Genomic DNA, 27,037 nt, shown 5'->3' with positions numbered 1-27,037 from the left:
CATGCTGGAAATCTGTTAGACCACATACAAGATGGACTGCACATACACTGCATTGCACATTTCTAGTGCACTGCTGCACAACTGATTTGTCTCACTGTGCCAGCCATGATCTGCATTGTTCAGAAGGCCACAAACTTCTCTTCTCTTCTCTCCATCCCTCCATTCTGCCTTCCTATGCTTTTTACCAGAAAGCTGTGAAATCCCAGCTGGTGCACAAGCAGCTTTTCTCTCCCTTGAGTTCAAGCAAATTTTTGCAAGGAACCCTTGTTCCCACTTTCCCCCTCCTCACCTGTGATATGAGTTGTGTATGAGCACACAACTCTGTTGCCTGCTAAGTATTTGGATTTATTTTGCTGCGTATTCTGCAGCTTCTTTCAGTTGGTCTCAGTGTTTAGATATGACTTTCACAGAGTGCATACAAGTACTTCCAAGCTTATTTTTAGAACAATAAGCATGCATCTAAAAACAATGGCCTCACATTTACTATTTTTTTTTTCTTTGATTTCATACTTGATAGGAACTCTGCAACACAAGTTTGACAGGCGTTACTTAATAAAGACAGTCAGTTTCAAACTGGGCTGAAAAACGTTCACTCTAATTTAACCATACTGCCCCTACCACTATGGAACATCCCTTCTCAACAGATGGAGGATCACCATCTGTATCGTAGAATGCATTTAAAAACTATAAGGGTCTTTGCTTATCAGCAAGCATCAGACAGACTCTTGGATCCTGTAGACTAAGTGGGTAGGTATAGACTAAGCAAAAACCAGCAGGAGACAGCATTATTAAGCTAAGTCTATGTCATTATTAAACCAATGCCCGCGCCTGCTTTTGAGATATCAATTAATGACTTGGGGTGCCTCTTCTTGGAATAAAGATCAAAGTTCTGATGTATATGGTCATTAAATTTTTAATGTATTTTTTTCTGGCTCCTCCCCCCCCATTTTTTATTTATTTATTTTTTTAAAGCAAGAGGGGGCACGTTACTGTTTGTGTTGTTCTCCCTGCCAAAATCCAGTTTGGTCTGTTGAATGTTCCCTATCCAGCACAATCTGGTTTTGTTACCGCCTGTTTTATTGGAAAGAACATCATGCTGCAGGGCATGCATTTGATAGTTAATATGCTTATTATCAAGTACACCTTTCGCAATACCTCTGTGTTTCGTAACCAGGAAGCCCAGTGTTGAAGGATCCCAGAATTGTAACTGTTCCCTGTTTTTTTTCCACTAAGGCTACTGGTGTTCAGTAAGGTCCCACGCTGTTAGAACAGCCTCCTGTTGAGGTGACCGACAGTGGCCCAAATTTATCACCTAATTGAAGGAACTAAGTTAGGAAAACAGTTGCCTTAAGTCACCTACCTAGTGCATTTAAAATCTGGACTATTTTCTGAGGACAAAGTCACCTCTGCAGAGACTATACATGGAACTGCTTTGCTCAGCAGTATTGCTGCTAATTAGCTGTTTGGCCAGTTAGCATTGAAGAAGGGAACAGAGTAATTCATTGCATACAGTGGTGCCAACACAGAATCGTGACATCCAGCAGTGCAACAGAACCACACTGAAACGTGGGGCTTCGGCAGAACTGCAAGAAGAGGACGCCAGATTCACTTCCTCTCATCCAGCAGCTCTCTGGTTTGAACTCTTCAATAGTCAGTGGTAAATGTGCTTTTTATTTTTTCAAAAACAAACAAAAAAAATAGAGAGAGCTGCTAGCATGCAAAGTTATTGATGGTTTTGAGGAAATAGGGTTTCTGAATTGTGTAGCAGCTACTGCTGACACCTTTTACCAGCCTTTCCAGACCAGACATGTATTTCCCTGCAGTACTGCAAAGCCTAGTTCACTCCCACGCAGAAAGTTAGCATCAAGAGATCATGATAACAGCATATTTACACTTTTGTGAGCAAGAGAGCAGCTCACCTGAACACGGAAATGGTTGTTTCCTGTTTGGGATTCCCCTAGCACTACTTTTACCAGTAAGAAGCTAATGGGCACCTTTGCAGCACCACAACCATGTGCCTATTCTACCAATGAGCAGCTAAAGATAATTTTTAATCTTTGTAGCTAAGGATAATGCAAGGTAACGAACGTTTGGCAACCAAGGACACATCTTTCTGTCGTACTCAGAACTGGTAGGGCATCCAGCATTTCCCACTTCCTGGTGAGTCTGAAGGTCAACAGACACCTGGGAGCTGAGCTTAGCCTCCCTTTTGGCACGAAAACTACCATCTGGAGAACCACTCTGAAAGGCTGCTGAGCACTGCCCCCCCACCCCCCAACACAGCAAGTAACCTGGTTTGTAACCAAGTTATGAAGTCCTCTGTTCTCACAAAGAACGATGTAGAGATACTTTGCTGCAATAACACTGATGGGGCTTGCCCAAGGGGAAGCCTGTGCTAGCACAGTGTAGTGTGCTACAATGCCCACCTCAGCAATGCGTCCGGCTGTTTCCAGCCAGCTTCTCAGATAACGAAGAATAATTTGTTTGAAGGTCATCCATTCTTCTGCACTTAAATAGAGTTTCTGGTGAAGTGTTAGTCATTCACAGGATAATTAAACCATAAGAGACGTGGTTTCATGCCAGGAGATCATAACATGGTTACACTGGGCCCACAGCTGAAGGGAAAGTATATTTTTTGAAGCCTAGTTAAAATGCTTGTATAGTGTAGAACTTGCTAGGCACTCTTCCATACTGAGAACTGACACATACACACATACATATATTTAAGCATTACATATCTGTAAGCAGGCTCTTTAACCAAATGAAAAAGCAATCACTACAAATTACCTGTGTTCACTCTAAGTTTACAGAGATCAATAGATTTAGCTGCAATACATGGTGCTTTTTTCCTTTTCTGAATGAATATGCTCTTGATAACATTTCCAAAGGCAGATTTGGGATGAAGCAATCAATGATCCTAAAACTGGAAAAACAAAAACAAACAAACAAAAATAAAAACAACACCACACTTGTTTAAGCAGAGGACGGGTAGTGATCTGAAGACATCTTCATTATGAACTGGAACTCAGTGCAAAGATCCCAGGGCCAGTACCAGAACTGCAGGCAGCATAACTGGGCAAACATAGCTGTGTAGGACTGGAATTAATAGCTGCTACTTACTGCTTTTGGGTGTGACTGGGCATGGGGGATGGAGAAGATGGCATGGGCAATAGATTTTTGCTATAGATACTCTGGTCAATGATCAGAAAGAGAGAAGCAATTGCTGGTAAAATTGAAAATATCTTCTAATTGACAAGACCTTTTTTCCCCTTTGCTTAGAAACTTTTTGTTTGTTTGTTTGTTTCTTTCAGCTGCTTCCCCAACTTCATTACTATATATATATATTTTTTTTTAAATGAGGTATTTCCTTTCTTATATTAAGCCTGAGTACCTGTCAATAGCAAGGTCCTGCCTGTCATGCTACTAAGAGTTGGCTGGAGCAAAAAGTGGCGTGCTCACTGAGGCAGTTTTGGAAGTAGTGGAAGAGCTAGCTCCTTTGGAGTGCAGGAGTTTTTGCCATCAATTCCACTCAATCCAGCATATCCAAAAAAGAAAGAAGATAGAAACAGCACAAGTGATAGCTGTGCTGCAGATAGGACTGACCTCTAGCAAGTGTGGAGGGGTTACTTCTGCAGTTTCCAAAGCTCTCCTGTGCTTTTGGGAAAGGAAGTTTTGAGAAAAGAAAGAACCTATCAAGCTTCCTAATCCAGTGATCAAATTCTACTTTTTTAGACTTTCTCTGCTACAAAAAGACTAGAAACATTTTCATAAAAGCAGATTAATCCAACAGCTGGGCTCCTGATATAGGCTTTGCTGTTGTCTTTAGCTCCTAAAACGGAAAGAAACAGTCATTGCTGCATGGGCCTCAGAGCCCACGATGTACCTTTGGTGCTCAGTGGATCCAAAAGCACATGTTCAGGACTATAAGCAAGAAACAAAGAATGAAGAGAAACCAGGCAGTCATCAGTCAAGGGAAAAAGTAAAAGTTTTAACTCTGACTCCTCCCAACAACAGATTAAAGGCGAACATAGCAGTTTGGCTGGAAAGACTGCTTCCCTCCCAAGCCTCAAGGTAAACGAGTATTGTAAATGCTTTGGGGGAGTGGTAGCAGAAGAAAGGCAGAAAACTGCTATTAGCATGGACTTATTCGAGATGGGCCCAAACAAAATCTGAGCAACTCTTCAACTTTGAGGCACCTTAATCTTAGCTATGGATCAGCGCTCTGCAGTTGAGGATCTCTTTACTGAGAGCTTTAGGTATCAAACAAAAATTGGTGTGAGACCACAAACAAGCAAGTGATAACTCCACACAAACAGGCACACGTATTCATTTGTTTTCTTTTGAAACAGGGAACTTTGCTATTCAACGCAGCTGCCCCAAATGATGGGCTGAAGGCAAGCTCCCTTCACAGAACTGGGCACCATGTAGGAAGACATCCATGAGGGGGGCAAAGCTACAGAATATCACATTCTCTGCATACATTACTGTTTACTGAACTTTACTGCAAATGGCAATCATCCTGTCAACTGAGAATAGACACAAGGTAGGGCAGTGGTCACAGTGCACCAAGGCATTACTGATGAAGGATGTGGGGATATTGAGGACAATTCTCATCCCTTCCTTCCTGTTTGCTTGTCACTTTGCAGATGAGGTCACTGAGAGCAGGAAAGGAGTTAAATGCAGGTTTTTCCTCGTGCGGTCAAGAAGGTAGGAAAACAGTTGTTACCACCATCCCTTTCAACATTTTCTGGGACACTGAAGGATCTGTTGTAAAAGGAAGCCATCTCTGTCCATGGCCATGTCCTAATGTTGGATACTGTTCTACCTGCAGCTGTTGTTACTATTCACAAAGACCTATGTGAAAAAACTACTGCCTTATCACCTTATTTCCACCAGAAGTGTGCTCTTTTAAGGGATCTCTTGCTAGTTTCTTGTGAAAGAGTGTGCGGTTATCAATTTTTCCACAGTGAGCGAACTTTCTCCAGAATGCAGACATCAAAACCTCCATGACAAATGTCTCAAAAAGTTCTTGCAAGGAGGATGTATGAGGGACTAAAATGAGACTGCTTGTGTAGATGGGAAAGAATAGGAACTTCCAGTCTTTTATCATCATTTGAAAACAAGTCATTGTTCAGATACACACTGGCCTATATTGGCATATGAATTCGAAAAAGTTTGGGCAGAGAGGGTCAGTGGGGCATGGAACCTTTAATTTCCCCAGATGAAAAAACCTCACAATTATGATGGCAGTATATCAAATTTCAGACCTGAGCTCTGATAACATCAGGAAATAATTTAGAAAGTTTTTACATTCTTTTGATCATAAGTGGCAAAGCTACAAGCTTCCAGTGATGTTGATCTGAAAGGAAAGTAAAATAAGAACACAAGTACCTTTACTAACAGTTAAAGGTTATCATATGTGCCAGCATCTTCTGCATTTAAAAACAGATTAGGAGGATCATTAAAAAATAAGAAAAAAACTCCAAAGCAACAAGCAATGAATCTGTTTTCAAAAAATAATCTAAAGAAATAGTGACTGGCTTTTTAACTAGCTTTGCACAATGCAATTTGATAATGAATTATGAAGATGAACTAATTTGGGAGAAACTAGTAAAAGAAAAAAGATAAATACTTTGAATCACAGTGCTACCAAAAGAGTCGATGCTAACTATATATACATAGAAATCTACTGAAAGTGCACAGCCAATTACAGGCCACACAAAAACACCACACAAAATCCTAGAATAACGAGGGATGTGATCCCATCACTGTCAGAATAGCAGGGGGGAAAGAACAGGGAAATCAGGATCAGAGTGGCCAGAAAATACAACACAGATAAGTTGAGGAGGTCTGTTTTAACTTACAGCCACAGTAAAGTTGAAAATGCAAAGCTGTTTGGAAAATATCACATTGGGCTGAACCTCTTATGAAAACCTGATTTGTTTCCACTAGAATTTAGTAGGTATTGGGCACCTGAGCTCTGAAAATCTCAGCCTTAAAATTTTGCTTTAAAAGTGTAAGGGAGAATTTTTCCAGGTTATTGAGAATGAAGCTAAGTGGATTTGAGAGATAAACTCTTCATATATCTACATAGATTATGCTGCTTTGGTAACGAGAGATCAAACAGGTCATTAACAGATTAAACATACTTCTCATTCTTTGGAAGCTTTTCTAGATCACATGGCTCAGGTAGTTAATTTAAGAACTAGCACCTTTGACTTTCCCACTTTATTATACAGTTACAAGCAGTTCTAATACAGCAGCATTATGCTTTTGTAAGCTATTGAATATATTTTAAGTTTTAAGTTTTGTCAGTAAAACATTATTTGTTAAACTTAAAAGCCAAACAAAGCATTATGAGATATTTCAATATTTACTACAACAACAAAGAAGCACATAAAACCTGAACAACCCTTCCAATCCAGTACTATTTAAGTTTGTAAATTTGGTTCTTTAAAATTATTTTTACATTTCAAACCATACTTTTCATAAAGTATCACTACTTTAATTAAATGAACAAAAAAACCCATGCTTATATACAACAGATAAAGAAAAAAGGGGGAAAACAGAAAAGGAAAGCCTGGTTAGCAGTGTCATTTCCAGTGGACAGACTTGTTTTAGGAATGAAGGTACAATTAAGTATCTCTGTTCAGGGTTCAATTATCCCTATTGATGTCCTAAATACAGCCTGCATGTTTGGTTTAATTAATGATTAGCGCAGGCAGCTGGGAATATGGACAAAAAGACTGAAAGCATGGTCACAGCTATCAGTCATGTCTACTGCCAAATGACAAAATATGCCATGCTAGCCTTTGGCTTTTGTTGTGTTTTTCTCCTTACTTCAAGTCCTTTGGAATCAAAAAGGTAGACAAGTTCATTCATTGTTCATCCTGGAGTTTTAAGCTAACACAACACTTCTTTAACATCTAGAGGACGGGAAGTGCTCTGCAACTTTTATGTAATAACTACCCTTACTTTGACACTAGCATGGCAATACCATGGAGAATCAAAATTCTCAGAATTCAATTGAAAAACCAATGTTATGTTTCTGTCAGCATAATCAATAACCCATCTTCTAGCTCTGTTCCAACTGAGGTTACTTGTTTGTATGGTTGTCACATACAATTAGCGATGGATGCATTTTAAACTGCTGCTGACAATGGAATCCAGGAATATTTCTTCATTCAACATTTGTTAGTCTCAGTTAATATTTTGAAGAAACACAATTCAGTTTCATTTTCTTATATAATTTGTTCCAGCAACCTGTTAAGTCATATACTTCACATTTCAAGTAAAGGCCCAATTACTAAAGTTTGTTCACCTTTCTCAGTGCAACTCTAGCAAGATGTATGGTTAGCAATGGCTCGTGATGTTGATAAAATACACTACAGTTAGGCTTTGCACCAGCATAAAATCAATGTATTGTCACTGAAGTCACACAATATTTATCGCAGTATGACTGAAAATTCCTGATTATTAGATCTGTCAACCAGTAGATCTGCAGCTTGCTTTTCCACATGTCTATTTGCTTACTATTCAGTCAATAATAACGTATTTGCAAGAACAGGTTAATGCTTTGGAATGCTTACAGGGAAGCAACACTGTCACGTAACAATGCAGGCACACACACACACAGGATTAAACTCAGTAATAGAGGCTTGCAAGGAGTTATGCTTCACAGAGGCAGTCAGAGTCCCTGCAGGATCAGCAGAAGGCATTTTACTTGTGCACATGCAGACTTATTTAGCTTTACATAGGTACTCCAGTGAAATCAAAAAGATTTGTATGTGCATAAGATAAGTATTCATGAAAGTTCTCCAAGGCTGTGAACTCAAGCTTTTACCCTTCTCTTCCCAACTAATCATGTTGGATTTTCACTACCCAGTCCCTTGCACACTTCACTTCCATTTAAAGACCTCAAATCTTGTCTTAGATTCAGCCAAACACCACAGCAAACACACAATGTAGCTAGGAGGTTACTCTTCAAGGATTTATGCATACATACAATTTCTTCAAGTGAGCAGTGCTTCATTTTTATACTGCTTCAATCATACAGTCACCAGACCTTAAAATGATGATTTAGTACTCCAAGGCTACAGCAGAGCAAAAATCTTGTTAAGTGTACGTGTATAGCTAAGACTCAAGCAGTTACAGAAAAGCTTCATAGTCTATGCAGCTCTAAATCTAAGAGAAAATAACACATACAGTCCTATCTAACTCCGGTTGTCATTTCTGCAAATTGTTCTTCAGGGTACATGCTTTACTTCCCTTTATCTGATTTTGGAAAGTGCCAGAGAGACATGTTTCTACAGTACTGCAGAACTGGAGGATAGCTGAGGTTGAGCTGACCTTGTGAGGTCACCTAGTCCAGTCCCCCTGCTCAAACAGGGTCAGCTAGAGCAGGTTGTCCAGGGCCATATCCAGCTTGGCTTTGAGTATGTCCACAGATGAAGACTCCACAACTTCTCAGGGTAAGTTGGTCCATCCAGTGTTTGACCACCCTTACAGTATAATCTCCTCCCCCCAAAAGCAAAACCCACTGTCTTATAACCATTACGACATCTTCTGCAACTTCATGTCACTAGATTACCACTAGGTAGGCAGGCACAAGCCACCTCTAGGCCAAGGAGGCCAAATTCTTCTCCGACATGCATTTTCATTAATTCACTAAAGCTCTTTGAGCTCCCCCTGCTCAAAGGTAATTTCCTGCTCTGCATGTAATTCCTGGAGCATTGCTTGCATGCTGGGATTTTCATACTCTCTTTAGTGCTGGCCTAATTTTGTCTTCATTCCCCACTATTCCTTATCTTAAAACCTGTGAACTGAAAGCTTTTTGACTCCAGCCCAAAATTTCCTTATACCAATTTCAAACTGAACATCTGTGGCTCAGTTGTAACACTAATAAATATTTGAATACAGTACAAAGAGATGGCATACTGCTAGAAATTAGCAAACTTAGCTAAAAGAACACTTAGACCTTGCAATAAACATCTCTTCCTCGTCTCCTTTCTTACCCACTACATCTGATATCGCATATAACCGCTCAAAGATTCCCCCCCCTACAGAGAAACTGGCAAGAGAAGGAGAAACTTACTGCTCCATTTATCAAGATTCTCTCTAGCCTAAAGCTGTGTATAGTGCTACAGGGGATCCTTACTGTAAGCACATTTTGTGCTTCAAATGTGTGCTAGTTTACATCCTGTTTTCACTTCTACAGCTGAAAGTTTAATTCCTAAACAATAAATCTTAGCCTGTATAATCAAGAGTTTACAAAAAGTCTATGCAAAAAGTCCATGTTCTTACAGGACTGGAAATCATAACTGCAGGCTTGAGATGTACACAAAGCACACAGTTCTTCTTAAACCTATTACTATGTGCAGGGTAGTTATGTGAACCAGTAAGATTATGTTTGCAGAGTTCATCAGGAAAAAAAACATCCTTTACCACCCACTTGTTTCTTGATTTACCTAGGCAGAAAAATGCAGCCTGTACATTACTTCCAGTTGTGTTCCTGGTCTTGCCTCTGTGCTATCACTTTTGCGACATGAAGAGGATATAAAACTTAATCATTCACTATTTCCTCTACCACTGCACCATTTGACATGGACATTTCCAAAAACACCAGATCAGTATCAACACCACATTTCAGAGTACCTGGTATTCCATCTTATTTTCTTTCACTGTTACATTCAGGTGATATACTCGATGAATTCTGTATCCTGGTAGATTAATAGCTTCCTTTGCTAGTGTAAGAGTTTTGACATCTTTATGGTGTCACTCTATAGATGCTGTCTAAAGTGTTCTAAAGACTTTCTTTTTTCCCTGTACTTGATTAGAACCAGACCCTCCCCCTCACCCCCCCCCCCAAAAAAAAAAAAAAAAAGGTAGGGGGGAAGTATGTGTATGGGAGGATAATTGTTTATTTTCCATCAGCAGCAACTCTATGAAGTTATGCAATTGTCAGTGAAGGTCTAGTTTGACTTGCATACTTTTTATCATGGATGATGAACCAAAAGGCAAGAACCCTTCTTGCCTTTCAACACTGAGAAATTCAAGGTTAACACTTCAGACACTTGTTATTACTATTCTGAGATTAATCATATCTGGTGTGGATTTAGAGAAACAGATGTTTTCATAATCATTTCCAATATGTACCACTCTTCAAAAAGCATCCTGCACTTCAGAAAGTAAGATTTAAACCCCCCAAGAATCAATTCTCCTTTGCCTTTTTCACTTAACCAGTTTTATAACAAGTAAATACACAAACACAATAGATAAGTCATAATCTAAATTGGTTACTGCCAAAGCTTGTAATACTACCTAGTAATAAGCTTGCTAATCACTTCTCACAAGATGTATTTACAACTGCTTATAATTCTGCAAGCTTTCAACCATTTGGGTGGAAATATTCCATGCTTAGTTCATAGAAGTTGTTTATTATTATTATTAGGCTTTTATTTATTTTTTTTGCATAAAACTATGAATTCCAGCATTTTACCACAAGTTTTCACAACTCCATTCCGTGTTTGGCCAAGTTATAAACTTCTGATAGAAGCTCACAGATACCAGATAGACTCCCCTCACTCCTTCCCCAAGACCTTAGTATCTGACAGTAGTGTAGGTTTACGTTTGATTGTTATGTCCGGGTTAATCCTAGTTCTGAGCACTGACCGGGGCTATTCATAGGGATTTTTATTTATTTATTTATTTATTTTTATAGACTAGAAAGCATAGCCCTAACTCAAGGGGCAAAGATAGACACTGCTAGTGAAGTTAACATTGGACCAGGGCAGACACTGAAATCAGGAAAAGCCTGACAGTTTCCCCTAAACTCTCAAAGATTGTCCTTTAATGGACAGAGAAGAATCTTTTTTCTCCTCAAAGAAGAGGATGAACAAGATTTTAAGTTTTAAGGCAGAAAGAAAGTATTTTGAAGAGGAATCAAATGAAAGTCAAGGAAGGATCTGCAGGAATAGATAAGCTATTTGATTGTGAGAAACAAATTATACCTTCTAATCACAGCCCTTTTCCTAGCTTCACAAGGTAGCAAAGGAAGAACAGCAAAATGGGTCGTACAGATTTTTATTTTCTAAATCTTATCATAACCTCAGCAATATGCAAGTAAGTGCCAGTACTTAAAATTAGTCACATGTTAAGTAATTTGACCCATTCTAACACTAGCCAATATTTTAACTGTGAACTTCAAAGCATCTTGCAGTGTGTTGTCCTTACCTACCTACCATCTCTGTTACAGTATTTTCTGATGATTGTCCATCCTTCCAGAGCTTCTCCGCTACAACTCACCAAAGTGACTGCCGGGCAGTCACTTCAGCTTTCACTTCTATACAGCTTTAAAATGACAACTGTAAAAAGAAAGCTGTCTCTTCAGTTGCTGTCCCCCTTTTGCTGCTGGCAAACCACATTAACTGTGGTTGATCTGTGGAATTTACTTTCTCACAGGAACCTGGTTTAACTCTAGAATCCAGATGGAGAGTGGTGGGATTCCCAGATATATGTACATTATACACATGACTAGTGTTTAATTTGATGTTGCATGTTATTCACCCTCGTTCTTACTTCCTAGTGATCCACAGTGTACCCCTACAAGTTCATTCTTTGTCTTCCACGTTAAGAATATGGCTTCCCATCCCAATAGTGGCAGGTAATATGAGAATAGTGTTCACAAATTGCAGATCAGGAGATTAAGACTGGATACTAGGAAAAGCTTCACAAGGAGAGTAGTTGTACAGCACCAGAACATGTTATCCAGAAGATGGAAAATCTCCATGTGAGAGATTTTAAGGACTTGGCTAGACAAAGCTAATTGGACGCAGTGTTGATGACAGAATGATTTCCAGAAGTCTCTCCCTGTCAATGTTTCTGTGGTTGGACTGATCACAAGGGCTTATATACTTGTTACCTACACAGCCACATTTCTCGGGTGGAAACTGCTCTTTGTTGACTTCTTTCTACCCATGACCCTGTCTCCTCATGATGGTATGCAGAGAGCTAGAGGTGAGAGAAGGGAACAACCTGTTTTTTTGGAAAGTACCCGAGTTTCTGCTTGCTCCTCAGACTCCCCCTACATAAGCAGCTATCCTGTAGCTGACCCCTACTATCATCACAGGTCTGCTAGTACAGCAGCACATCTTCTTCCTTGAGGGATCCCCCACAATACCCATGCCTTTTGGCAGCAGGCAAAATCCCAGACTACGTTTCAGCTACCTAGGTAGGAGGCAAGACAAGGCTGCCTGAACAGCACTACTTAGTTAAAATAGTTTGCTGCATTGTTTTTTTCTTGGCTATGGTGAACTTTGTTTTGTTATCCAGATGGTTTAGCCATTGTTTGAATAGTATTAATTGCTCTTGGCGGTACAAGACTTATGTTCTACATCTGTATTTTTTCCTGTAATTTGATGGCTTTATCAGTAGAGGTGTTCCCATGTGGAACAGTTACATCTAGTTAATTTTGGATTTAGTCTTTAGTCTTACAGCTGGACCCTCAGCAGTAACTTGTAAACACGTACATGAAAAGGCATAGAGGCCTCCAAGGGCTCACAAACTAGAACTGGGTCTACAACTGCAGGATAAACAGGATTGCTAAGGGAATAAAGATAAGAGGTAACTATAGAGACCAACTATTTAAAATTAATGGGATGATGATATTAAGTAGTATGAAGATAGGGGAGGAAGTTCTAGGGAACAGGGTTGGTGAGCTGTATTTGGGTTATATGCTTTAGGTAGGAAAGTGGTGGTACAGGCTGTGAGAAAGCAGGGCCCATTGTTTCACGGAGGAGGGGGAGTTAAATGGGATTTTTGCTTTGTTAAAATAGTAGCAGAACAGTTAGGAGGAGAGAACAGCTCTTTCCTCAGGAGGGCAAGTACGTGGTTTGCTTTTTGGAGAGAGGGCTCTACTCCAGCTTGGAAAGGTACCGAGCTCAAATACAGTTGCAGCTAAGGACCTTTAGTCCCATGACTGACTGTGGCTCTCCAACGTGCGAGATACAATTGCCTTTGAGCTGCTGTGGTACAGACAATTTTGCCCACTGCTATCATACAGAAGCAAAGTCTACTGGTAGATGAAGCAACATCAGGAACAGTTCTGCTAATTTGGGTGAAAACAGTTCTGCCTCTAAGCCAAGATTACTGTACTTCTAGCACAATCTCAGTTGCTCTAGAGAAGCTGCCATTCAGATAGTGCAAATAATCTCCAGCAGAAATTCCTGTGATCGTATACTAGCTCTCATCTTGCAGTTTGCAAAAAGTATTCACAGTATCACTTGTATTAAATATTTAAAGCATGGTAATAAGGCCAGCATAGGAGATACATCAGAATCTCCAAACTATTGGGAGGTACAGAAAGGAAGAGAACAGCAGGCACTTCTGAAGAGCCTCATAAGCAGAAGATGTAACTGCTGAGAACAGTTGCAGTACCCATGAGACTTACTCATGGTATATGAAAGCTGTGAAAACTTTCAGTCACAACACCACACACCTCAAACGTTACTTTGTCAGGCATAGATTTAAGTATTCCAGAGATCTTTTTGACCAAGTGCATCCTGCATCTCCTGCTCACCAGCCCAAGTGCATACACTGGTGAGCTGTTACGAAAAGCTGATTTAAAGTGGCTTCATTAGCAACACAGAACAGAGCACAGAATCTTGTTGGAAAAACAGAAGCCATATACATACCCTCAGATCCATACCCTTAGTTTCTCCTGCTTTGTTTTCCAACATTTCTCATGGTTCACCATGCTTTCTGGGAGACTGCAGCGCGTCTCAAACTGTTGTTGATCCTCTACTAGGATCAACATGGGCAACTAGCTATAGGAACATTTTTCCCTGCTCATATGGCGATTCTCATGAAATGCTGGTGAACTTTGGTATCTTTAAAAACTCTACCACATTAGACAGAGGGACAGAATAGCTCCAAAACTTCCAGGGGAAAATGAGACGACATAATCATACAAATCTTGTTTACTTTAGGTCCTGAACTTTGTGTTCTAAAGCAGCTTGCAAAAAGTGTAGCAAAGATCATGTTCCTTCTGCACACCTGTTAGAAATACTTAAAGTGCTTGCCAAATGGTTGCGCTTCCTCTCAGTTCCTTTGATTTCACTACACAAGATCTTGAAAGCACGTCTCAAGACAGGAAATCCAAAAGCACTTGCTACCTTCTCCGCAAAAAAACATTTTTACCTGGTTTCTTTTTACACTTTCACTAACGCTTTGCTAAGCTCTCTCTGAACTTTCATAATGAAGTAGCTTTCCAGTAACAAGCGTATTGTTCCAATGTTTTTGCTTAACACCCAAGCATTTCGCTGAAGAGAAAAACAAACAAACCAAAAAATAGTAACCCTTACAACCTCTCCTGAAATTAGAATATATGCCTAGACAGATGCAAGGGGTAATTGTTGGAGTTGATTTGTATTTATGTTGAAGGCACAGCTGTATTTTTAAAGCAACTTGTATCCTCAAAGTCTTTGTTTGCTTCAAGCCATTTGGTGGTTTAAATAATCTTTGTTTTGTATGTTATTACCTACACACACAGAGTTCATCCTAGGTCTCAGCAAAGAATGACATCAAGCAGAAGAGCTTTTTTGCACCTGAGCTTGGCCTTCCCTGCCAGTCTTGGCTTTTTGCACTGGTCAGTGCATCTGTGGGCTTCTACGTGACCTTGGTTAGGTTGACCCGTTATAAAAACTCACTTGAGGTGGATGCAATTTGTCTCATGATTACTTGCAGCATTCACACATCATGTTTCAGCATGGTGTCAGACAGAGTTCTGGGATTTAATACATAAAGAAGAGGAAGCCTAAGTGTAACCAAAATTAAGGTTGAAAAGACTTATTTCAGCAGAAACATGGAAGAGACAAGGTCGCTTCTTGAGGGGCTGCTCTTGTCTGTAACCCCTGTTGATGAAGCACAGCTTCCAGCTGAAGGACAGGGGCTGCAGCACGTGCTTCTTGCTGTGAGACAGCCTGATGTGGTCCACTCCGGGTCACCGGGATCACAGCCAAGATGTTTGACTGCTGCACCCCCACAGCAGGAGGCACAGCCCCACACAGCAGCTCCAGGGCAGCGATTCGTAGCCCAGCCTGGAACCTGACTGCATGTGAGTGATCCTCTGCCCTGAGCTAACACATCCCAGGTGAGGAGGTGCCACGTCCCATGTGCTGGGCAGAGGGAGCAGTTCTGCTCCCAGCAGTAAGCAACTACTGTCAACTCAGGAGTATTTTTAAGAAGCTTTTCAGTTATTCCACAACATGCATGCACACCTGTGTACTCAGTATCAGAGCTCAGCATGATGCGCAGCTTGTCAGTGAACCTGGGAGCTTTGAGTCCTAAACTACAGCCCTGTTTTAAACAAACTAGGCAAGTCATGCAACAGCACTGGGAAGTTCGTGGTTGGCTCAGATATGCAAGTAGTTACTGTCCTATGTCATCCAACAACACTTTGAACATGGCTCTGCAGCTGGTTTATTCCAGTTTACATAATAAAAAATGCAGAGCATATTACAATAGCACAGAACAAGAACAAACAGAATTCTTGCGGTCTTTCTCTATTGTCTTTCAGAAAGTTTCGCCCATTGAGTAGCATGAAAATACATTCAACTCAGTGTTTCAGCCATACACACTCAGATATAGCTCATCAAATGTTTCCAGCATCGTGGGTGCTGTGTGGCTATTTATACTCACAAAAAGATAAGTCACTTTGATTAAGTGTGGATAGCCATATGCTGTATGCCCAATGTTCATGCAGCATTTGCTATAGGCTACTTAATTCACCTGCACAAAAACTGGCACCATTTTCAAAGAAAACTTCACCTTTGTGGAGAAAAATATTTTTAAAGAAAAAAAAAAAGTCGTGTAGTTTTCAGGAAGATGTTAGAAATGTGTATGTGTTATGAGTTATCTACAGTTCTTACAAAGTTTTCTGTTTGACCTATCAAAGCACAGTTTATCTGTGGTTCAGAATACTTGGAAAACAAGTAAAAATCTTGCAAATATTGAGTCTAGTCTCTGCTTACAAAGGCATTTTGTCATATAGTTATTGCTTGTGATACTCTGTTCTTTCTTCCTCACTGCCAATGAAAGTTTTCTCATACTGCCAATAAGCCACATCTGAGATGTTGTTTTGTTTTGCCATGCCTAAAACCTTGAGATTAATTGCTTAATGCTTAGTATGGGCAAAAGCAAACCACAGAAACCTGGCAACAGCTTTTGAGTCACTAACGCTACTTTTCAACCTATGAACTACTGCCAAGGGGCCCAAAAATTAGCACAGATTAAAAAGAAATCATAAATCAAATCTAACAGGGAAGTACACTATTTGTGTAACAGATCAAACCAGAGCAGCTCCAGCTGAACTGGACTGAAGCTTACTGTGAATAAGCAGTGTTCATCGATGGCTACATCTAAGGAAGAAGGAACCTGGCAGTACTGAAGTGTTTGTCAGATTCAAGTTACTAGCGTGGTCTGCATTGAAATATTTGAATTGAAATATTGAAAGATTAGTCTTGGGACAACGTCTTTCAGAGAATGTGATTTGATTTTTCCCAGTTTTCCTATTCCTTTTGTTACAATCAACCAAGCTGCTTTTAAGATTCATTATAACAGCATAGTAACCCCTGCCCCCCTAAATCAGGTTGCCAACCTAAGCCGTATTTTATTTCTGGCTTACAGTGAGTTTAGCACACATAACCAGAATGCACACTTAAGATTTTTTTCTTTTTAGTCCTTGTGGTACTATTTTCCTCTCTCCTTAACTACTGCCTCTTCATGATCCTGTGTAGTCCATGCCTGAAAATGTTCACTTCAGGCTTGCCCATCAAACATGCTCTGTTTCTGTGTAAAATGGGTTGGTCTCCCTCCATATCTCCAAGTATTTCCTGCCCTCTTTCGCCAGGCGTTGGTGCTACGAATAAGTAGAACCCCAGCCATCTCCTAAAATTACTAAGAAAGTTTCCCTTTGATTTTGTGTACCTTCCTGATGATGCCTTACTACTGTGAGACCTGTTTTAGCAGCAGGATTTTTTTCCTTTAGCCATCTATGAAATTCTCTTAATTAAGAAGTGCTGCTATATTTCATCTTATTTTCTTAAGGATTAAAATACAACACAGAAGTTCAACAGAACAGACATAGTTCCTGTCTGGTAACTGTGCTACCAGTTCCTGATCTTCAAGCCTCCTACCAGTGTAGTATTGCTATGATTGTAGCCAGCTTTTCAACTACCCAAGAACAACGGCACTATAAGAGGCATCCAGCTCACCCTCCACCATCAGAGAATGTTATTCCCTCCCCTGAAGGCTTTACATTAGAAGGTGCATGATGCAGACAATTCTCAGATTTCCCAAGCCTGCTGCTCTTCCTGCCTCAAACTGTCGACTGATTCAAGCTGATGATTTCCAGATTCTTTTTTTTTTCTTTCTTTTTTTTTTTTCCATACCTCCTTGACCTGTTTACGTCACAGTACTACTTTCACTTTCAGGGATTTTGTTTGTGTGAAGATACGTTACTGATGTTCGCTATCAGCAGTCTTTCAGCAGCTACCCCACCACGCACTGCTTTGTTCATAGTTGGGCATCCCTCTGTACTCTCCAACACACCACAGTTATCTTCAATGAGAAGGTCATATCTAAGTGCTGGCTGCTCACATCACAGAATGCATATTCCCTATAGCATATATCTTAGGGTGAGATGTTTAATAGTGTTTTTGAGTTTGCTTGTCCAGTTTGGCAAAATACTCATTCTGTCTGATTTGGAGAAGAGTCACTGCAGAATAATGACCAATATCATACACATTGGGCCCTCCTACAGGTGACCCAACACCAGGTCAAGACAGAGGACCTCCAAGAGAAGCTTTTGAAGGAAGTCAGGGATTTTGCATGACTACCACTGTCCAATCCTACTACAAGAACTATTTCTCATCAGTAATTTCACTTTAAGCACAAACAGCATTTCAAAAGGCTTTGTTGAAGCATAAAATCCCTAGTATATTGAGGGAAACACCAGTAGATATTCATCTTAGGATCAACTCCAGTTCAATTTTCTGTTAGCAGAAATGAGACTTGAATGCAAATATTACATAAAATAAGCTGAACAAAAAGAAAAAACAGAGACAGGTCTATGTGCTTCCCAGACATATACTACGAGCACCACAATTGTCAGGTGAGCAATAATTAAAAAAAACAAAACAAAACACCAAAAAAACAATAAACCAAAACTGGTGTGGATAATGTATAGACAGGCATTGGACAACTTGGTGAGCATGATCTATTCCTGACCCATACATTCCCTGGGATCTGACCAGCAGTCTTGGCTGCTTAATGGAGATCTGTACAAAGCTAAAGAAAACCTATGCACAAACTACTGTTATGTGACAGGTGGAAAACACGGATGATTTAGGAAAAAACAACAGCTGTTATATTCTTGTATTTCTGAGAGACATCCCATACTGCATTACAGAGAAATCCAGCAGACCTCACAATGTACTTACACATTTCTAAGGAGAATGCTGTCAGGTTCATCTGGCCACAGCGTTCTGTGCTTGTTCACAAGGATTAACAAGATGAATACTTTAACTACTGCAACTTACATACCTTATTTTAGGGACAAAGCATGTCTGATATACCCTTAAATTGTTCTAAGACATTACTTTCTGTTTCTCCTTTCAAGAAAAGGCAAATATCCATCTCAGATCCCATCTACAGAACTTAAGAATGGGGCAGAGGGAAGCTTTTGAACTGCCTTTGATAATATTTTCATTTTCTGTGAGTTTTTGCAATAACGAACTTTGCTTTCTGGATCAAAGCTAAACAGGCTCGCAATTAGAAGAAAGGTACAACAAAAATGAAGTGTGAGCCACAGTGGATGTTACAACCTGCATAACCACCCAGTGAAACTAGACCTGTGCTTTTTTTTTTTTTTTAAAATATACATATGTAATATATTTTGAAAGTAGTGTTTGCATAAAGTTACACTATTATTCAATCACAGTATGAACAACCCTATCAGAATTAGATAGAATAATTTAACTTTTCTTGATGCTCAGATCCTGCAATAGAAATCTGACCTTGATCTTATGTTTACAGAACAAACGCATTACAGTAAACGTACAACAAAGAACAGCTCAGATTCCACGCAGGTCATTGGTTTAACCAGACCAGCATTTACTCTTCTGCTGGGTTTCTGAAAGAAGAATTATGGTCCTTGCACACACCTATTAAAAGGATAATGATGCTAAAGAAATTAAACGATCTACACACGATGCCTCTAGCTGCTGTATAGCTTTCTTGTAATATGATTTAAAAACCCATTGACAGAGCCTGCTTTTCTCCAGATGCAGGGAAATGCCTGCCTTTGAGACTGTGCCAATCTAAGCTGCAGTTAGTCACAGACCATAATGACTTAAAATTTTTAAGAATTCCAAGATGAGAGCGTCAAGCTCATGTTCAGGCTTGGAACTGTGGCCCTGGTTGTTTTAAGTCAAAGCATAACCTGCAGTCTGACTCACTTCTTAGATTATTTTGTAAAACATTTCTAAGAGTAGAAATGACACTCCCTCTTAATCATTTAGCAAGAAAGGCTTCTTACCCCAGGCTTATGGGACATAACTGGGCAACACAAGAGAGTTATGCCAACTGATGGCACTTAATGAGGGCAGGGCTCCAGCTTTTCATCAGGAAAAGTTTCTTTTAAACAAAATGTCCCCTTCTGCTGCAACTGGCAAGCTTGAAATGTATCTACCCATCTTGAAACACATCTACCCAGCTTGAAATGCATTTACCTATCCCTCCCTCTGCAGCACTCATCATGTAACATTACAGAGAAAATAAAAAATAGAGTAACTTCAAAGAGGTGTTTTTTAAAAATGCAGACTCCAACTATTGCAGTTGTTTTAACAGTAAACATCGGGAACCAGAACCAAAGGCTTTTAAGTTTCTTTTACATTTTATTCTTGAGTGTGATATGCAGTAAGGAATCTCTGTGGCAGCCAAAGTTCGCAGAGATTTGGATGACCTATTTCCCTTATCAAATGAATTCAGGCAGAACCGAAAAGTTTCTAAAGCTTTAAGCTGACAAGCTGTAAGAGAGTACCCAAGAAACTGAAAGCTCGTGCTCCAAGCATGGTGATTGGTCAAGTCAGTTCAGGAAACTATGAAGTTTTATTGCTTCCAAGTTACTAAAGCACAGAAGAACATCAGTGTTTCAAACCTCTGTCTTTGGTGGAGACTACAGCAGAGGGGTTCAGTGGGTTTCTTACAGAAGTAGTTGCTGCTTTGGACCCTGGCTATCTTGCAGACAAAACAAAACAGCCCAGAGCTAGCTTGCCTAAACCATCTCTGGTACAACTGTCTTTTCCAGTGAAGTTACTGTAGCAAGTCGTAAAGAGGACAGAAGGAGGCTCTTTATAGTGGCGCCCAGTGACAACACAAGAGTCAAGATGCACAAATTAAAATGCAGAAAGTCAATCTGAATAACAACATCTTTCTCTGCTCCACCTCACAATATTGTGTGGGCAAAAACCGGACCATGTTGGAAGTTGTGAAATCTCCACACATGGAGATATTCAAAAGCCAGCCAGATGTGATCCTGGACAACCTGCTCTAGCTGATCCTGCTTGTGCACCACTGATGCACAAAAAAGGAGCTAGAGTGCTTTCCCCCCTGACTTTCCTGGGGCTCCAGTGTGTCTGCCTACATTGCTTTTACAGACAACAATCATTCTTACATTTGCTAAATAAAGGTGTTATGAACTGTAAGTGTGGTTTCAGGAAGTCTTGAGTTCAACAGACATTTTAGAATAATTCTGGTATGCAGACTCAAGTAAAGCACACAACCCCACTTACATGTCTGAACCTCAGCCATCTGCAAGAAGACAGCAAAATAAGGTCTTGACTTTCTAGTATCAAGACATGGAGAACTGAAGTAATTGGAAAACGGACAGAGAAACAGACCAACTCATCACAGAGGAAGGAATAACTCACCCAGTTATCCTCTTTTCAAGAAACACAGCCTACAAGCATAGATATTCATCTACACACTTTAACAGCCCGTTGATACACTACAACACTGTGCTCACACTGTTTGAGAATTTAATTTTTGTTGTTTTGCTTCATCAGGTACACAAGAAATTGCAATTCCTTGAACAAAGGAAAATACCGAGTAAAGCACAGGATCTATTGATTTTTGCTTTTATTCCTAAAATAAACATTGGGTAAAAAATTTAACTTGTATCTCATAGAGGTGGTTTTGCCACCATACTATGGCAGCGGTAAATGACTACACGAAGAAGCTAGGCCAGAATTAAAGCTTCAGAAAAGAACGCCCACAGAAAATTAACGCCTCAGTAAGGGCTAGTATTAAGAAAGATTTTTGAATATTATTCTGTTGTTCAGATAAAAGTAGATGGATTTTAACTATATGAATTTAAAGATGCACTTTTGAACAACAGCAGACATCAGAGCTTGCACTGTACTGTAAACTTCATTTGCAGGAAACAAAAGCAAACAATCAAAAGCTACTAGAAATAAACGTAACAACAAGAAGCAAGAACATTTTCAAAGTACCTCCTTTTCTATGACTATTACGTTCAAAATGACAGTTAAAAAAAAAAAATCACCACAAAATAACAACACTGAGACAGAAACTATATCAGATGATCCCAGAACCTGTCTTCTTTCTTGAGATGGGTCAATCGGACACTGCCCTAATTCTTACTCCAATTAGTTGGTATCTCTAGGCTACCCTCACCTCTTGTCTAGTTACAGAGAGACTGCTGAGACATGCAGATGCTGTAAGAGCTTATTGTTTAAATCTTCCAAAGCCCCTCAAACCCTAATACAAGAAAAAAATAATATGTTGAGTTTTGTTCTACACAGTCACTTTGAGTTTATTACAAATCATGTTTTGACTACTTAGAATTCTACTACTGTAGAATATTAATAATATTCTACAAAAGATTTTTTTTTAAATATTCCTTTTACTTGTAATGTATGCTCAATAACAATCTTCTAGTTATATCTGATAGCATTCCACTTGTTAAATAACACCTGCTTGTGTGTGGGAATAAGTTTTTCAAAACATAAGCAAAGCCAAGGGCCCAAACCCATCATTACAGCTGAGTACAGTTTGTATTACTGTGGGCAGCCCCATTACACCACTGATGAGGTTTGGCATCCCTAGGCCTTCGAAAACCAAGGCAGACAATGAATCAAACAAAGTAGAAAAGATCCTCTCCAACAGGCTAAGACTTCAACAGCAGAAAACAAAACTGCGTGCTCAAACTGCACCCCATGGGGTCATGCAGCTCAGAGCTTCCTCTAGCAGGCTGCTGAAGAGCTCTGCATAACCTTGTTCAACAAACCCCTTCCTCAGCCATTGCTCCAAAAAGAAAACAGAGAATGCAAATACACTTACCCGAACATCCGCAGGCTACGCAGATCCGAGCATAGGTTGGATCCCCTTTATACGGCCTGCTTTCCAGTGCTCCCTTTTCCCAGCGTTCAAGTAAAGAAGAACTGTTTATGCTACTGCACTGATAAAAATCACCTCAGAGGGGCCCAGAGCTGCCCTCATAGCTCATAAATTATATAGCTTGACTCTGCTTGGCACAGGCTTGAACTCTGTTATAATTTAGGTTAAAAGACAACACAAAGTTTTTGCCTTTTCAGAGCCCTTCGGCAGTTTTGCTGCTGAACCACGGGTTCTGGTCAGGCCCCTACAGGTGTTCTTAATTAGAGAATCCACATTAGGTACTACCCTTAAAGATACATGTCTTTTGAGCACAAGCCTTAAAAACTCAGCCATATCATACTGCCATCTTCACTGAGTTATGCTTACAAAGAGCACAGATAAAATAGTGTTTAATCAGAACTGCTGTTTCCCTTCACAAGCAAAAGATCATGAAATAGCTATCCTGCGGTATGAAAGCACTGAGTTATCTCATCCTAATGCAAGTGCCTAGTCGATTCACCTTCCTACCTTTGACTCGCTTTAGCACTTAGATTTAGAAAGTTTAGAGGCAAGAATTGTGTATAAAAACCAGCACAGAGACTTCTTGAAGATTTTGATTATCTTTGGGAACAAATCACCTGGCCTCTGTTTCACATTTTTAAAAGATTGAACTACTTTAAAAGAAAAGACTTCACAGATAGTGTGCAATACACAGAAATAAATATACAGCTGCAGTCTGGATGGTCATTAATGGCATATACCCTGTGAGGATATATGGAAATAACATTCTTCATTTTGAAAGAGTCGGAGGAGAAAAAGACACAAGCAATTGAGCCACAGAGTGCCATGAAACACACTAGGGCCCTTTCTTAATGCTGGATAAAATGAGACAGGCTTATAAAAGCATTGCCACTGACTTCAAAGGTTCTTTCAGCACTTTCTTTCCAAGCACGAAACTTCCAGCACAGTTTAGCAAGGAGTCTACCTCATGAAGCAACTAGCAGGCTGTAGAGATTTGTCTAGTCAAAGGTTACAAAATGCCATCAGTGGGGTGTCTTGTTGCCCAAATTATGAACTATGAATTATGAGCTCAACATCTTCTGGTTGGACCTTCATTTTTGTTCATCAAAGGACTGAAAATACGTATAGCCTGTGGAAGTTCCCTGCCAGGGTCTCTGTAGGTGGGACAGCATTCCTGGAGGTTTCTGCCTGAAACCACTCTGAAGTTGTGCTGTCTCTAGATTTGAGGACTCCTCAGATAATAGCTCCAGAACGTAAACTTTAGAAAGATTGTAGGACTGAAGGGGTTAGGGAAGACTTCCACCAGTACAAAAGCAGTGCAAGGTTGGAATAAAAGTCTAGAGGCCTATGTTAGTTTATTTGGGATGCCATTTTAGTATCTAGAGCAGCTTAGTGTCCTGGAAGTTAAGGAATCATACAATGTTGCCTTTATCTTAAGCGCTGGATTGTGCCATCTGAATTATAATTTTGGGAGGTACAAAGGAAGGAGGGGATACTCATATTGCCCCATTTTAACCTAATTTAGATATTCTTATTCTGGACCATCTCCTAGAATAGTCCTCATGCTCCATCAGTATTTATGGAAGGCCTAAGAAAACCAGCCTCCACATTTGTGCTTCTTTTTAAGATGTCCAAGTATGTGAATAACTTTTAGAACCAACGTCTGAGCTGTGAGAAAATTTGGATCACTTGATATAGCCCCAAAATACAGTTATGCAATTCTTGTAGCATAGACTGGTGAACCTATTCGTGAACAGTAGCCATAGGAAAAGGTCTTCCCAGAGAGAATTTCTGGGTTGGATTTTAAACTCATTGATTTTACGCTAATGTAAGTTAATTTCCAGATTAATTTAAGAAGGGTGGTTTTAATGTCTCAGTATTCCCACACATACCTGACTATTTTCAGAACTACCCAGGCTACAATTTCTTTCATCAAAGGGGCTGAACAGGAGTCTGCATATCCCTGAACAAGACATATAGCACCTCAATTTTCAGGACCTGCAATTCTGTATTGCTATAACAGCAACTTGAACTGAAGCTGCCCAGATCTCTCATCTGCCCTACAACATGTGATGCCAAGTAGTTCCCTAGGAAGCAATATCCTGCCTTCCTGATACTGGCCAGTGGATGTTGTAAGACAGAATATATGATCAGTGGCATGCCCATCAAATTATGCTGTCATAGGTTGATTTTCAGCAGCAGGTAGCCAAGCTTGCCTACAGGATGCATTTAGCCATGAGTACACAGACTGTGGGTTCAAGGAGGTTTGGGTTTGCAGATGAACTGGTGCATATCCTATTTGGCATCCTGTACAGGTCAGTACCATAACATACTATTTTGATTCAGTAAGTGTTGCTTCTAAAGAGTCAGTGAACTTTCTTCACCATCTTCTATTTCAGAAGATTTCAGTGTTCTCAGCCTCTAGTTTATCCTAACAGTCCCTACAAGATACACATTTTTTTTTGAAAGTTTGTAAGGAAACGCTGTAGGAAAATTATTGTTGGGAGTCACTGACTTGTAGCTTCACATTTGTGCTGTTTCCTCCTAACTTGATGTAAAAAATAATCAATAAAAGTCTGCCTTCAGTCTGATTCCTGTGACTGTAACTTCTCTGTCTTTATACTGATGCAACTAAGGACTAAACTAAGTTCAAGGCATTGCCATGCAAAATTAAATCAGTTAGACATATTTATTAGTTCATTTCCTTCAACTTGCTTGTTGGCACCTCATTCAGAGGAAAAGAGAAATTTCCACATCTACAGTATCTTTTCTTCACCAGTTTTCTGAATCTGCAATTACTCTTATGGCAGTTTTACAGTTCCCCTTTGTCCCATCCTAAATATGAACAGATTGTTTCTCCATCTTACACAAAGTACGTAACAGGTTAAGTTGAATTTCTGAACAAAGTGATCACATTTATCATCGAATTCTGGCTATTCAGAGTATGAAAAAGGCAGTATTTAGTACAACAGGTATCAAGACATGAAATCATTGCTTCTTATCTCATTTGGACCTAAACCCTTCAGAAGATCTCTCTTCTGAAAAGTCAATTCTCAGTACAACAATGTTATGAATGCCACTCTAGGAAATCCCGATTTACTCTCTGCATTACATAATTCTCATAGCACCACCCCCTTACTTTTTACAAGAAATTTAACTTTTTAAGGAGTCATCACATGACATTCAAAGAAATAATAATTGAGAATCAACGCCTAATGAGCAGCACATGAGTGTCTCAACAGAGAGAAAGTCTAAATTACTCTTCTCCATAGGACAACAATGAGCAGGGCTTTTCTATCTTCACGGAAATCAGAGGTGCCCTAAATGGATTTGCTGGCCTAGTGCTGGTCAGTGTCATCAGCTGAATTAGGAACCTACATCTAGTGGTGAGACTACTTTCCACTCTCCTGAGAGCGTGTTTTTAGTTTTGCATGTCTAGAAAGTCCTCAGCATCACCTCGACTACTAGTGCCAAATTGCCACTCATCTCTGAAAAGTTCTAATATGAGAAGCAATTATGGAGAATAAGATTCTTGGCTGAGAAAAACTGATGCTATCATTAAAAAAAAAAAAAAAAAAAAAAAGAGATATAGCAAAGCAACAGCAGTAATGATATGAAAAGTAAATAAGCACATGAGATAATATAAAGATGCTGACTCGAGCAGGAAATTATTTCTAATATGAACTAAGTCTCTCTCTTTTTTATAATACTCATTTCAACAAAATAGATGCATTTAAATTGCTGCTTAGGTGCCCTTATTCATTGCTGTTTACAGCCTATTAGTTCAAATGCAGAGTTCATTTAATTATGACTAGGTCAGTAATTGTGCTAATGAACAAGGTGTACCCTCAACCACTTGCTGTAAGATGAATAAATACCCATTTACAAGATAAGATGGCTTTTTATAATCTCATAGAGGCATACAAGAGAAAAGTGCTGATCCTGTGCAGGCTCAAGTGAAAAGTTAGATACCATGGAAGCTAAAATTAAAGATGGGACAGTTTCTCATGCACTATAAAATCTGTGACTGCCATGAAACAAGACTCTACTTACCATCCATGCACTTTAATTCTCAGCAATAGAAGTTACAGAATAAGCAAATTTATTAATTGCTTAACTAGTTAATTTTGCTGCTATAAATAATTTAAAGAGTTTTCTTTTTTTTTTTTTTTCCCACTGCTAAATACTTGATATAGAAAAAATACTTTAGTCCCAATTATTTATAAATAGTTTTGTTTAGATCCTTCATATTTTCAGTGAGCATTTTTACTTTGGATTGTTGTACAATGAATAATTGTTAATTTAATCACGTTGTTAGGATGCCTCCGATATAAACAATTGTTTAATTTGCTAGAAAATGAATGAGGAAGCTGGTCCTCTTCACTTGACATCTTGTATCTATGTACATCTTTGTAAAATGGTTGCCTTGTTCTTCTTGCCTTCAAAAATAGAGAAATGGCTGTTTGATTTATTTATTTTTCTTAACTAAACGTCTTCTGAACATTTTGTACCACAATCCACACTTGAATTCTTTAAGCCTGTTAGTTCATAACATCATGCA

At 39.4% G+C, this 27,037-nt stretch overlaps 1 protein-coding gene across 7 annotated transcripts in view; it reads right to left on the bottom strand.

Moving 5' to 3' along the window:
* The window catches only part of SLC39A10 (solute carrier family 39 member 10), a 191,241-nt gene that overhangs the window by 62,925 nt on the left and 101,279 nt on the right, over positions 1–27,037 (bottom strand). Inside the window, exon 1 of one of the 7 annotated variants that reach the window (XM_038182345.2) lies at positions 22,420–22,655. The exons of the other annotated variants lie outside the window; for them this stretch is intronic. The gene's annotated coding sequence lies outside the window, so the exon portion shown is untranslated. Of the gene's footprint in view, positions 1–22,419; positions 22,656–27,037 lie in introns of those variants that run through there. 7 annotated transcript variants of the gene reach the window in all.

The sequence above is a fragment of the Anas platyrhynchos genome, chromosome 7, assembly GCF_047663525.1.
Source record: "Anas platyrhynchos isolate ZD024472 breed Pekin duck chromosome 7, IASCAAS_PekinDuck_T2T, whole genome shotgun sequence".
Lineage (NCBI taxonomy): Eukaryota > Metazoa > Chordata > Aves > Anseriformes > Anatidae > Anas > Anas platyrhynchos.
The sequence above is the reverse complement of the archived record's forward strand: the minus strand, read 5'-3'. Positions and strand labels throughout refer to the sequence as shown.